Below are 13,404 nucleotides of genomic sequence, written 5' to 3'. Positions count from 1 at the left end.
CTCTGATAGGTTGCTTGCCTCTAATTCGTTTACTTCCTTTTCTGGAGATACCTGCTTTTCTTTCATATGTGGGCTATTTCTTTGTCTTCCCATTGTCTCTCTCCTCAAGATGTCTGGTATGTAGTTCTCTCTCTCCTGTGTTGATTTAAAGGCACAAAACACAATACAACCAGGTACAACACACAAGGCACTGAACAGAAATGTATTCACAATATTAATAACCTCCAATAAAAGTGACCACTGGAGAAAGCCAAATTAGAAGATAAGAGAGAAAGAAGAAGAAAAAGAAAAGAAAAAAAAGGAGTGTCAAAATGAAATTGGGAAATGGAAAAAAGAAAAATAAGAGAGACAAGAACGAGACTAAGAGAGAAAGGGGGAACAAACTATATATATGGAGAGACAATTCCAATAGAACAGGGGTCTTCAAACTACGGCCCGCGGGCCACATGCGGCCCGCAGAGGAGTCTGATCTGGCCCGCCAGGTTTTTTGGGCAGTTAGCGCAGCCGAGGTGTTACAGTAGGAATTAGTAGTTCATATAGTCTGGCCCTCCAGCTCTCTGAGGGACCGTGATCTGGCCCCCACTTTAAAAAGTTTGAGGACCCCAATCCCAGCAAATGCCAGCAACAAGTACATGGAGATTAATACAAACTACAACACCAACTAATATCAAGCGAGGCAAGGGAAAACAGAAGTAAAAAACAAAGAAAAACAGAGCAAATAAAAAAATACCAAACACAAAAAAAGAATAAGCAAAACAATCTCACAAAAAGCATAACAATTTGATATAATCAACATTCAAGCAAACAACAACAAAAGGACTGTGAGAAAAACAATTTTTTTTTTATTGTTACGACAGAGAAGAGAGTGATGTGTATGCATTTGGAGCAGGATATTGGAAATTAGATACATAAATAGGGTGAAAATTTTAGCAGGGGGTAGACATAAAGAATAGGAAAAATCTGAAGCAGGAAAGGGTTAAGATAAACAGGACACCAAAAGGGGAAAGGTTAGGAATAGAGTAATGGCATAAAGGTCATGTTGAGATAGGGTAAAATGATGCTAATGGAAAGATGAAAATAGAATGTAGAACACTAATCCCAAAGTAAAATAAAGAGAAAATAAAGTGACACTTTTTTAAAAAAGGAAGAAAAGGTAAAATAACAGTAGTAATAATTCTGATTGAAAATAAAAATGTAATAATTAAAAAGGTAAAATCAAGTGAGGAAAAAAGAAAAAAATCATTTCTTAAGTAAAAAAATGCAAAAAATGAAAATAAAAAAAATTAAAATTAAAAAAGTGTGTAATACTGAAGTTCATTCACTTCCTCTATTGTTCTGTTTGGTGTGCCTGTTTCTCAGTCTGGACAGTATTGCAGTTCCCTGTGTTCCACTGCGCCTCAGTGTTGTAAGCCAGTCTTGATTTTTTAGTAGGCAGTGTCTTAATTTCTTGTATTCCTTTATTTTTTATTAAATAAAAAAATAATTTAAAAAGTCAGTTTGTGATTCAGCCCCTAGGTGGTAGTGTTTCTGGATTGGCTTCCCAGTCTCTTTGGCTGCTCTAGCCTTTTTCTGTGGCACTCAATACCGGTTTGTGGAGGTGGGCTGCCTCAGAGCTGGGTCTCTGATGGTCTCTCCCTACTCCGGTCCCCAGTTTCCAGAAAAACAACTTCCCCCTGCAGTCTCCCAGAGTATGCCAAACTGGGTGATCCTTGCTTATTAATCAGAAGCAAGGGAATGAAGAGGAAAAAGCCCAAGTGTGCGAATGATGGGTCTGCACACAAGTTTAAACAGCCTGCACACCTTTCAAATTCTTATGCTCTCCCTTCGTGTCAGATCGAAAGGGGTTGCTTTTTAGAGATCCCTCTGTTAGCAGCTTTGAGGACCCCCTTCCACATTCACGGATCACACTAGCCCCAACAGCCATGGACTTTTCTAGGCCCAGACTTCCCCGGTCCTCCAGGTCCCGCAGTGCACGTATTTCTCTCTCCCGCCGCCAGGACCCAGATACCTCACCTTATCTCTGGCGAAATCTGACCTTTCCATGGTGGAGTGAAGAGTTCCCTTGAATCCCTGTGTTTGCACTGATTGGGGACTGGTGTTCTGAGGATCACAGCTGTTTGGTGGTCACCACAGTTGTGGATTTTCAGGCTTCTGATAAGATCCACTTTTTCTTGCAAGATGGCACAGTTTTCTATCTGAGCCCATAGCTCCAGGAGAGGACCCAGCACTGCCTGGTCAGGGAACCCCATCTAGCAGTCCCCTCCTTCTCCTAGTTTTGCTGTCCCTTAGCTTGCCAACAAACACTCCACGTGTGACCCTCAGCAGTTCCTTCTATCTGCTCTGGGACAAGGCTCAAAACACATCTGTCTATTCTGCCACCATTTTCTCCTCCAGATGATTTGTTCTTAAATCCCGCTATTTGCATGTGGAGAGGGCATCACTTTGTCTCTTAAGATCTTATTGGCTCTCAAGCAGTTTAGAATTATCTTTTGTTTGTGCTAGGACATATCTTGTTTTTATTTTTTTTTTAATTCAACATCTACTCTAAAGTTAGTAATTTATATATGTGTTTATTATACTAATAATACATATTGTGTGAAAATGAGAAAATACAAACAAAAAGATAACTCAAACTCTGCCATCATATATCATATCTCAGAAATAACTTCTGTTTATAATTGTTGAATTTGTTTCTCAACTTTGTTTCTATAATTAAGCTTAAGATCACTTTAGACATTTATGACTTCCCTCTCACTGCCTTTTTTAAATTAAACTTTTTATTTTGAGACCATTGTAGTTTCACATGCAGTTCTAAGAAATAATAGAAATCCTGGATAGATTTTTAATAGACAATACTTCACTCACACAACCACATATACTGCCCAAGAACTGGCCTTTAATTTCTTAATGGTCTAGAACACATGTGTCAAACACAAGGCCCGCGGGCCAAATCCAGCCCGCCAGGCCTTGCAATGTGGCCCGCACCGCGCTGTCATCACTGCACTCCGCTGTCAGTTTATGACATTGTCAGTTTATGACTGTTCAGTAAACCATTCAGCCCGCGATTTAGGCTGGATTTTAGATTTTGGCCCCTTCTCTGATTGAGTTCGACACCCCTAGTCTAGAATAAGCATATTTTACATCAACAAATGCACCTTGATAGAAGAAAAACATTTTATAAAATATGATGCAAATAAGATTATCTTCATAAAAGTAACAAAACAAAATAGCTAAGGAATTCACTTAAGAAATGTACTCAACTTAAGTGAATAACAATATCAAACTCTACTAAGGGACATACAGATGATGAGAATAAAAGGAAAAATATATTCCTGGACCAACATGCATTTTTTTAAACTAAAGATTTCTTTCTGTAGGTTATTCTGAAGATTTTGTAGGAATGCAAAAAATGATTTAAGCTTTAGAAATAAAGAGCAATTGAGAATCTTAAATAAGTTGCTTAATTTACTGGCTATACCCCAATATTTCTCTGATATTTAAAACTGGCTGGTCTGCTTATTCATACTGCTTAATATGACAGATTAAGACAGTTTTATTCTACAATATCTAAAGGTTACATCTGAATTAGTATTTATTAATCTGTTCTGAACCTTCTGTTTTTAAATATATATATTTCTTTATTAATTTCAGAGAGGAAGGGGGATGGAGAGAGAGATAGAAACATCAATGATAGAAAGAATCCTGCATGCCCCTAATGGGGATGAAGCCTGCAACCCAGGCATGTGTTCTTGGCCAGAATGGAACCTGGGACCACAGGCTGATGCTCTATCCACTGAGTCAAGCTGGCTAGGGCTGTTCTGAGCTTTTTTCAAAATCAAATAGAATTTTCAATCAAGTAAGATCACAGAGTAAGAATTAAAAGAAAATAAAAAGCAGTGAAAAAATATTTCAGTGTAATTTTGATTTCTAGTGCTGTGGCCAAAATATTGTTTCTTGACGTTATTTACTGTGGCTATTGTTTTGTTTATTTCTTTGTTTGGGATATTTTTTTAATGGAAAAGAAAGGAGGTTTCTCAACACAAAAGGAGAGACAGAAAGACATACCACAGGTTTCAAAATGGCAACCTTAAGGTCACAGCCAGCTTATGGAAAAATACAGTTTTCAAAAATGTGTCCAGGCCTTAAAAAATCTTTTAATTAGTTGCCAACATTTGAAAATCATGAATTTTGCATAAAAAGATGGATTTCTGACATATTAAATCTTTCCATAGGCAGTCTAAACCCATGTTCTGATAAGCAGTGAAGCAGGGGCACCACCGACAGTAATGGAAAAAATCAGAAATTTTAGAAACTATTTAAATTTCAGCATGCATGCAAATTGTGTGTAATTTTGAAAAATAGCATTTTATTTTTGCTTTAAAATTATATCTATTTTTAAATATTATTTGGGGAAGTGGCACCATAATCTTTCAGATTTTGGGCCTCTAAAGGTCTTATTCTGAGCTTCATTTCCTGTTTCTCTTTAACAATCAGAAAATTTGGCCCCACTGGGCTGAAATTCCCAGTTGTTAGCCCCCACCAGACAAGGCATTCATAGTTGCGACCACTAATTTGGCTTTTTTATATCCCTCTGGTCCACTTGTCTAGTCCACTCATTCAGGTTACTTGTCTGGCATGTGTGACATTTCAGTTTGAGGCCCTTGACACAAAGACCAACAGAATTTTTTCTTACTCTTTAGAACAAGCATGTCAAACTTGTGGCCTGCCAGCTGAGAGTTTAACATGCTTGCTTTAGAGCAGTGGTCGGCACATTCATTAGTCAACAGAGCCAAATATCAACAGTACAACAATTGAAATTTCTTTTGAGAGCCAAATTTTTTAAACTTAAACTTCTAACGCCACTTCTTCAAAATAGACTCGCCCAGGCCGTGGTACTTTGTGGAAGAGCAACACTCAAGGGGCCAAAGAGCCACATGTGGTTCGAAAGCCGCAGTTTGCCGACCTCATCTTTAGACCTTTTAAATAATCAGGGTCAACAAGGACTACACTATCTATGGAGAGAAGGAGCAAACGCATACCTGGTCAGAAAAAGCTCTCACCATGAAGCAGAAGTGGATATGTGAGATGGTTCCTCTCATTTCCCCCTTTAATTGCCCTTCTCACTTGCATGGTCCTTTCTTTTATTTATTTATTTATTTTAAATTTAATAAAACTTTATTGTTTAGATTATTACAATTGTTTCTCCTTTCTCCCCATAACTCTCCTCCACCCGGTTCCCACCCCACCCTCTGCCCTTACCCACCCCCACACTATCCTCATCCATAGATGTACGATTTTTGTCCAGTATCTTCCCGAGCCTCCCACACCCTTTTCCCCCTGAGAATTATCAATCCACTCCCATTCTATGCCCCTGATTCTATTATATTCATCAGTTTATTCTGTTTCTCAGATTTTTAATTCACTTGAATTTTAGATTCACTTGTTGATAGATATGTATTTGTTCATAATTTTTATCTTTACTTTTTTTCTTCTTTTTCTTCTTAAAGAATACCTTTCAGCATTTCATGTAATATTGGTTTGGTGGTGATGAACTCTTTTAGCTTTTTCTTATCTGCGAAGCTCTTTATCTGACCTTCAATTCTGAATTACAGCTTTGCTGGGTCAAATAATCTTGGTTGTAGGTTTTTGCTATTCATCACTTTGAATATTTCTTGCCATTCCCTTCTTGCCTGCATAGTTTCTGTTGAGAAATCAGCTGACAATTGTATGGGTGCTCCCTTGTAGGTAATTAACTGTTTTTCTCTTGCTGCTTTTAGCTTAACAATAACCCACAACCTTCGGACCAACTTCTCTTGCTGCTTTTAATATTCTCTCTTTGTCTTTTGCCCTTGGCATTTTAATGATAATGTGTCTTGGTGTGATCCTCTTTGGATTCCTTTTGTTTGGGGTTCCGTATGCTTCCTGGACTTGTAAGTATTTCTTTCACCAGGTGGGGGAAGTTTTCAGTCATTATTTCTTCAAATAGGTTTTCAGTATCTTGCTCTTTGTCTTCTTCTGGCACCCCCATAATTCTGATGTTGGTATGCTTGAAGTTGTCCCAGAGGCTTCTTACACTATCTTCAAATTTTTTGATTCTTTTTTCTTTTTTGCTTTCCCAGTTGAGTGTTTTTTGCTTCTTTGTATTTCAAATCATTGACTTGATTCTTGCGTTCCTCTAGTCTGCTGTTGGGTCTCTGTATAATATTTTTTATTTCAGTCAGTGTATGTTTAAATTTCTAGTTGGTCTTTTTTCATATCCTTGAGGGTTTCACTAAATTTATCGGCCTTTTCTAGGAAATTCTTGAAAAATCTCATAACCGTGGTTTTGAACTCTATATCCAGTCTTTTGTTCTCCATTTCTTTCATTTGTGATCTGTTTCTTTGTCTCCACATTTTCGCTGCTTCCCTGAGTTGTTAGGGTGGCTTTGTGTGTACATGTCCTATATGGCCCAGTGGGTCGGCCTCCCAGTTACCTGAGGTGGACACTCTTAGTGCACCCCTTTGAGGACTGTGTGTACAGCCTTGTTGTAGTTAAGTCTTGATTGTTGTTGGTGTGACTGGGAGGAATTGACCTCTAGGCCAATTTGCTGTGAGGACCCACTCTCTATAATGGAAGAACTGCTGTGCTGGAGACATGCTTATGGGGCAGGACTTGTTTCAGGGGGGCTTTGTTGCTTACTGAGTCTTCCTCTTGAATGTGTCACTTATGGATGTGAGGAGTTGAAATCTAGTGTCATCTCACATTGACCACTAGATACTCTAGCTTCTGGATCTCCAATGGGGTGCAGGTCAGCTACTGTCTGAGTCCACCCAGCAAGAGCTACATCAAGAACTACAGTTTTCTTCTCTTTACTTGGGGTTTGGAGGTTTTGGAGATGTCTGACCAGAGCTGCAGTTTGTTAGGTTAAGCTGCGATAGGGCAGGACATTTATATGCAAAAGCCACTGCTTGGAGCTTGGGTGGGTTTTGTAGATTGTGTGTGTGGGGGGGGGGTCTCAGGGAGTCACTAGGCTAGGGTGTGGCAAAGAGCGATGGCTGCCATTCAGCCATCTCTGCATTTCAGCATTTTCAAGTCCTCGCATCCTATGCCCCAGCGCAATAAACAAGGATTGCTGGGGGCACCTCTGCAAGAAAGTCACCCTCACTTTCTGACCCTATGGCAGACAGTCCAGCTTCTCCCTGTAGGAGTTTGTATCCCCATCATCTCCCCAGAAACTAGAGTTCAGAGTAATCGGGAGCTTGTCTTCCTTCAGATTGAAAAAAAGCAGCGTGCCCAGTTGCCTGCTGCCAGCCTGATTTGAGCGCCTCCGTACCTCAGCTTTTCAGTGCTTGTGCACGTCTCAATGCTCTTTTCTCTTTCCTTCTAGTTGTAGAACTTCCTCTCAGCCAGCTTTCCTGTGGTTCTGGGTGATATATGTTTTGTCTTTTAGTTGTAGTTTTAAAATTATTGTGTGAGGCAGCAGTTTAGTTGTTTACCTATGCTGTCATCTTGGTTTCTCTGCATGGTCCTTTCTTAGCTTCCCCCCCCCACTACTCCCTGGTTTCCATTCCCTTCTCCCCAGGCTCTTTCCCTTTTTGGACTCAAATGGTCCATGAAGTCCTATTTCCCCAGGTAGATGGAAAGTTGTTGTGGAACAACCTCTTATATTATTATCATAATCATTTTTAACATAGTCATCTGAATCCTTCAACCCAAAGCACTGAGACCTTGAAGGATGTAGCCAACTATCCCTTTTCCCCTCTCTTCTCTTATCTTCCCATTGGAGCAGATCTTCCTAAACACCCTATGAGGAGAAAACCAGAAAGAGGATAGAGTGTAAGATTGGAAGAGAATGGAAGAGGAGAGGAAGGGAGAGGAAAGAGATTAAGTGGTGAGAAAAGGAAATATTCCTAGGATTAAAACAGGCATAGGAGCATGAATGGTGAAAAGATGGAGGTTGGAAACCCCTATGCCCCAAAGGTAAGTGCTTGGATTTGGGTAGGGGAAAAGTCACAGAATCATAGAATTAGAAGTTCTTACTTACCTGGAAATGTTGGCCATGGAGTTGATGTAGAGCCTTTTCTGGGAGAGGGGAAGATGGAGGAAGGCTCAAGAATTTGGCCACTAGTTTTAATCCTTTTTACTATATCATCCAGGCACACCTGTATAATGTAACCTTCCTTCTCCCTTTAGATAGACAACCTTCTCCCCCATGAAGTGATTTTTCTATTTCCTCTCTTGCTAAAGATACTTATTCAGCCATATTTTCACCCATCCAGTACATGGGGGGAAATCCTCCCTATTTTTATTTTTTACAAATTGTTGGCTAACTACACTGTTTATTCTTCAGAAAGTGCTGGCTTCCCTGGAGTAGCTGGGGAACTCTTGAAAGCCTTAGAGCAAAGAAACTTGTCTAATGGGGCAATAGATAAGCCTCTCTCCAGCAAAGTGTGAGGAAAATTGAACTGGATGAGACTGGACATCAAATACCACACAGTGGGCTCTACATCATGTTTGGTAGCTACCCAATTGAATCAAAAAACAAAAACAGATGCTTTTGCACCTACAGTGGATTCTGAGCCTGATTTAACTTCACAGTGGCCTTATCCCTCAGCTAAGAAAGGAGAACTGAGGGGGAAAGATGGTTGGTGCCCTCATGCTCTTCGTTATTGGTGGCAGATACCTCTATGGAGGTTGAAAACATTTCTTGAACCTTTTCATCACTCTTATCACTCTCTCCAGATTTCCCCGTCATTTTCTTTATCCATATCTTAGGTGCTAGGCCTAGAGAAGGGTAGCATTAAAGAGAGGAAGATATCTCTGTAGTGCTTCTCATTGATTCATATTAGGTCTGACCCTACGGTGAGATTAGGGGACCTTCCAGTGGTCTCTTGCAGTGTCTCTCAGCCTGAGTGCATGCTGGATGTGTCAGGAAAGGTGCCCCTCAACTACAATATTATTAAGGGGAATTCTAAAGGCAAGTGGTGTGGGACATTTTTGGGGCTATAAATAGAGGAGTTTGAACTATTACCTGGAGAGAAAGATGACGCTCACATCAGTCTCCAGCTCTGGTTGCTATGCCTCTCTCCCCAGTCTCTTATACCCAAGGTCCTCTGAGTGCTCATATTTATGGAGGTCAGGGGAAAAGAATAGGTTTACGATGGGGGATAGGGAAGTTAGCATGAAATGCTGCTTTATAAATAGCTCTGGTGCCAAGAATTTGGAAAGCAGATTAGTGACTATAAGATTAGTGGCTAAAAGATTAGCAGGCTCTTCATGGTGTGAAGAGGGTGGGGCAGTGGTTTGAATCTGATAATGTTAAAGGCAGGGGAGCTTGAGTAGGGGAAATATAGGGCTTTGGCCATGTGAGGCTTTGAAAGTTGGACTGGAATCAAAGGGAATCAGAGGCCTTAAAGGAAAAGCATGGTGAGGGATAGAAATAGGAGGACTTAAAGTATAAGCGTTTGTGTTTCTGAAAAGAGCTTTGTATCACTCTCCTCTTTCTATATCTCTTGATTAGCTCTTACAAACCACAACAAAGCCAAGGATATGGAAAAGAATATTCTTTCCTCAGCCCCCCACCACTTGAGACTTGAGACTCATGAAGCAGAAGTTTAGAATCACTGATTATCTCAACTTATGTGCACAGCAGAAATCAGTCTCTGGTAAGAGGGAGTGGAGGTAGAGGAGGGGGCAATGAGTGCATTGAGCTGTGCGTGTACAAGTCTGTGAGCCTGAACTTCTTTTCTTGTTGGAAAGAAGGTAACAAAGGATTCTTGGCCCAAGAACAGGTTCTCCTGGCATAATTTTGCATGTGGAGGGAATAGGCAGTTGACATATGCATCACCTTCTCTTAGAGTAAACCCTTCCTATCCCCCCACCCAAGCTCTCAACTCTCCAATCCCTAAAACTAAGTCCATGCTATAGCATATGTCTGTTCTACAGTCGCCAGTACCCCCTATAAATATTTCTCTCTTTTCTGTGCCTAATGTGGCTAGAGTGGTCTGGTTCCTGAGTAAATCTGCGGGGGACTGAGAAAATGAAAGAAAGAGATAGACACAGAGATAGAAGGAAAAAGCTGGGGCTAGGTAAGTCAGCTGTCCTCTGATGGAGAGACAGTGACCCAGAGCTGATACAGTGCATCTATTTTATACAGAAAAATGCCAGGAAGTTTTACTAAAGCCCAAGACACAGGAGATTATGTGCATTCTGTGGCTTCTTTGTAATTGTCACTTCTGGGTGGGCCCAAATAATTGTGTTTGTTCCTGGTGCTTGGCTGTATTTAAATAATGAATCCCACCCCCTGGCACCTGAGCTAAAGGTCAGGCTGACAACACACCTGCCTCTGGCAAGGTGTGTTTCCAGGACATGTCTCTGCCAATGCCACTGGATTCAGCTGACAATAATTAAAGAAATGCTCATGTGCCTTCCCAGGTGCTCTCTACAACCCCCATAATGGCAGCAACAAAATTAATCTTCCTTACTTGACTGTCTTTTCCACAAGGCCCACGCCTAGACTTCCTAGACAGGAAGAATGTAGAAACAGAATCTCCAAGATCTGGGGCTATAGGACCCTACCCTCCTCATCTCCTCTTAGAGCTGGCTGGTCTTTAGTATCTATCCACAGATGCAGTGTTCAATCCTCCACAATCATATGTTCTTTCCTCAGAGGGTGGCTCAGAGGGCTGGTCAGGGCCTTCCCTACTTCCTGCTCCCTACTGTAAGTACTGAATAGCTGTCCTGTATTCCCTTTGCACAGCTAGCTCTGATAGCCCTTGTCATTCCTTTCCAGCATGCATCCCAGAGCCTTGTCTTTTAGTGGCTGTAACTCTCTCCTTCTCAGGGATTTTCAGGTAGAGCTAGAAGCCCAGGCTCTACAGGGATCATAGAGTGATTGAAACAAATGCTGGACATACAAAAAAGAGTCACATAACACAATACAGTGTACAGATGGTGTGTTGTGGAATTGTGCAACTGAAACTTGTATAATTTTGTTAACCCGTGTCACCCCAATAAATTCAATAAAAAGAAAAAAGAAAAGAGTCGTATACTTGCCACAGTTGGTGTCTGTGGGGAGGGTGAAAAGTCCAAATGAGTATACTTTTGGACTAGCCTTCAGCCCATTTTTTGTCTTCAGAGCCATACTTGAGGCTCATTACTCTTTCAACTTAGGTTTATGGTACTCTCAGCAGGAGTAGATCTGGCAGGTCTTTAATTCATTATTATGCTTGAACTTAAACCATCATGTCTTTTCCAGGAGTGTATGCATTTCTTGACTGGGGTATAATTTACAAACAGCAAAATGCAGTAATCTTAATTGCACAGCTTGATGAATTTTGACCTACTGTGGAAGGCATAACAATGGCCCTCAAAGATGTTAGGACCTAATCCCTGGAACCTATGAATGTTACCTTGTATGGCAAAAGGGACCTTGCAGGTATGATTAAACTAAGAATCTTGACATGGGGAAATTATTCTGGATCATCTGGGTGGGCCCTAAATATAATCACTGATCTCTTTACGAGAGGGAGGCAGAGGGCTATAGGAAAAAAGTTAACTACAGAGCCAAAAGGATATGTGAGGACTGAAGCAAGCTGTTATGCTGCTGGCTTTGAAGATGGAGAAAGGGTCAACAGTAAAGGAATGTAGCTCTAGAAGCTGGAAAAGGCAAGGAAACAGGTTCTCCCCTATGGTTTCTCATGGCTGCAAGTTTGTAGTTCAGGTTCAGTCCTGCTGACACATTGATTTTGTCCCAGTGAAAGTGTTTTTTGATCATTTTCAGGTCCTTACCCCCACTTACTCTGCACAACTCAATAATATTCCCAACCAGTCCTTCCAATTAGGAAGTGATCACATCTCTAAGTGAGGAAAAGATCTGTTATTCAGTAAGGGATTGTAGCAAAGTGAGGAAAAGATCTATTATTCAGTAAGGGATTGTAGCAGACAGGATTATTTATCAAATTATTAGCCATATCCCCTTCCTTTTTGTGGGCAGAACCCCCATTTTGGGGGTACTCCATCATCTTCTACTTGGTGTTCTGCTCTTCTAAGCTAGTCATGGTCATTTCATCCTTCTTTCCAGTGATAGATTTAATTATATGCTAATTATAGGCATGATAGGATTCAGGCCACTGAGATGTGAGGGAAGTATGCTGGGGATATTTTGGGAAAGATTTACTGAGTGATAAAAATAAGTGCACAGGATAGAGGCTTTCCTCTCCTACCACTAAATATTACCATGTTTAGATGCAATGCCTGAGCTGCAGTAGTCACCTTGTGACCATGAGAGTTACTAAACAACATGTTGAAGGTTGCAGATCAGAAATATGGAAAGAAAGAAGATTTTTTTTTATAGCAGTGTTGAACTAGCCAACTCCAAAGCTGCCCACTCCTGGGCTTAGATGCAATATAATGCATTTCCTTATTTTAAAGCCAGAAGAGTTTGAATTTTCTGTTATTGCAAGGCATACCAGAAAAGTTAAGTGGGTTCTGGATCAGGGCATTGTCTCAGTGAGGGAGAATGGAAAGGAGACAGATGAATCAAATGGTAGAAAGAGAGACTTCCCATGCTGTCCTAGTTGCTGGACACAGCAGTACTGATCACTACCCTAAAGTTGTTAATAGCCTTGCTGGAGAGAAAGAAGAAAGATTTAGAAAGCTACAGAAAAGACACTGGAACAAAACTAACTTTAATACAATCATACTAGTGGCCAGGTGCATGAAATTTGTGCACATTAAAAAGGGATTAATTAGAGGATATATTTTAATATTGCTATTTGCCCTTTCTCTATAATAAAAGTGTCAGAGATGAGAGAAAATTAGTAAAATGTATATGAACATCTTCCTCTTGTCAGAGTCTGAGGCATACCACAGAACAGAATCAAGTCCCCACCTACCTGCGGCACCTCAAAATTACAGGAGACCCAGACCCAGCTGACCCCACCCCATTGGGTGAGATCCAGACCCAGCTGGCCCCACCCTTGTGGGGGGGCACAGCCTCAGGGCCCGTGATAAGCCCTGCAGGGGGGGGGGGGGCGCAGCCTCAGGTTCCCCGTAAGGCCCCGCTGGGTGAGGGGTGCAGCCTCAGGTCCACTGTCAAACCCTGCCTGGCCAGGAGGCACAGCCTCAGGTCCCCCGGACCAGCACCAGGCAGGGGGTGCGGCCTCAGGACCCCCAGCACACCCTTAGGTCCCCTGGTTTGGCGCCAGGGCAGGGGGTGCTGCTTGAGGTCCCTCGGCCTGGCGCCAGAGTGGGTGGCACAGCCTGAAGTCCCACAGCTTGGGCCGGGGTGGGGGGTATGCCTTGAGGGCCCCTGTCAAGCCCTGCCGGGTGGAGGACATGGTCTGAAATCCCCTGTCTTGCCCCACCGGGCAGGGAGCATGGTCTGAGGTCCTCCATTAAGCCCTGATGGGTGGGGGCCTTGG

The sequence above is a fragment of the Pipistrellus hanaki genome, assembly GCF_964339955.1.
Source record: "Pipistrellus hanaki genome assembly, chromosome: X".
Taxonomy (NCBI): Eukaryota; Metazoa; Chordata; class Mammalia; order Chiroptera; family Vespertilionidae; genus Pipistrellus; species Pipistrellus hanaki.
The sequence above is the reverse complement of the archived record's forward strand: the minus strand, read 5'-3'. Positions refer to the sequence as shown.